The 1,621-nt window shown below is 39.4% G+C and overlaps 1 pseudogene; it reads right to left on the bottom strand.

Annotated features, from left to right (window-relative positions):
* Positions 1–993: 993 nt before the first annotated feature.
* On the bottom strand, positions 994–1,283 carry LOC143679923 (ragulator complex protein LAMTOR5 pseudogene; annotated as a pseudogene).
* Positions 1,284–1,621: the final 338 nt, after the last annotated feature.

The raw sequence follows: 1,621 nt of genomic DNA on the forward strand, positions 1-1,621 counted from the left end.
AACTTATGTGTGTAAGTTATGTACTCTCACAAGCAGTGGGGACAACCAAAGCAATAGGCTGAGCCCCCAATCTTGGGGTTTGTTCATATGAAACTTAACCCTGCAAAGGATAGGCTAAGCCTCCTTAAAATTAGGCCTAAGAGTCACCCCCAGAGAACCTCTTTTGTTGCTCAGATGTGGCTTCTCTCTCTCAGCCAACATGACAAGCAAACTCACTGCCCTCCCTCTCTCTATGTTGGACATGACTCCCAGGGGTGTAAACCTTCCTGGCAATATGGAACAGAAATCCTAAAAGGAGCTGGGACTCAGCATCAAGGAATTGAGAAAAACTTCTCAACCAAAAGGGAGAAGAGAGAAACGAGACAAAATAAAGTGTCAATGGCTGAGAGATTTCAAACAGAATCGAGAGTTTATCCTGGAGGTTTTTCTGACGCAGTTAAGGTAGATTGGAAAGGCTGGAGGGAAGTGCCTGAAAATGTAGAGCTGTGTTCCAGTAGCCATGTTTCTTGAATATGATTGTATAATGATATAGCTTTTGCAATGTGACTGTGTGATTGTGAAAACCTTGTGTTTGATGCTCCTTTTATCTACTGTATGGACAGATGAATAAAACATATGGATTAAAAATAAATAAATAATAGGGTGAACAAATGTTAAAATAAATTTAGTACATTGAAATGCTAGTGATCAATGAAAGGAAGTGGTAAGGGGTATAGAAAAAAATAGGGGAAACAAAGGCCAAAACATATTGGGTAGATGGAAATACTAGCAGTCAATGAGAGGGATGGGTAAGGTGTATGGTATGTATACGATTTTTTTCTTTTTATTTCTTTTTCTGAATTGATGCAGATGTTCTAAGAAATGATGGTGCTGATGAATACACAACTATGTGATATTGTGAGTTATTGATTATGTATCAAGAATGGAATGATCATATGGTAAGAATGTTCATATTTCTGTGTTGTTATGTTTAAACAAATTAAAAAAAAATTTTTAATTGTATAACACACACAAAAAGAGGTTTACAGCCACTGTGATACAATTGTGTTTCTGAATCATAATGTCCCCATTATCTGATTCTAGACATGCCACAGGAATATTCAGTGGGGTCACAAGATAGCTTAGCTACTTTCCTGGACCATAACAAATATCATCTTAGCATGGTCATCTGACAAAGTCCCACAGCAGCCCAGATTAAGTCCTTGTGAGTCTGTGCACAGAATTCTAACAATGGATGGATTCTTCCTTGTGTCCTCCAAGTGCTGCTCCAAAGTGTCCTCCATTCTGCCAGCCATCCACGATCCCTCAGCACAATGCATACTTCTCTGCCAGTGAAATTAGGCCCACATGATGTCTTGATTCATGGCCCAGGATTGGGCTATCCATCCAGTGAAAAGGGTTCCCCAATCATGGTTTATTTGTGTAGGCAGCTGTGCTGGTTTGAAGCTGTTAGGTACCCCAGAAAAGCCCTGTTTTTTTAATCATCTTTTTTTTTTTGGTGTGCATGCTCTGAGAATCAAAAGGTTATGTTTTTTAACCCTAATTCAATCTTGTGAGGTCAGACCTATTATTTGGTGGGTCCCTTTGATTAGATTATTTCCGTGGAGATGTGGCCCCATCC

This window comes from Tamandua tetradactyla, chromosome 1 (assembly GCF_023851605.1).
Source record: "Tamandua tetradactyla isolate mTamTet1 chromosome 1, mTamTet1.pri, whole genome shotgun sequence".
NCBI lineage: Eukaryota > Metazoa > Chordata > Mammalia > Pilosa > Myrmecophagidae > Tamandua > Tamandua tetradactyla.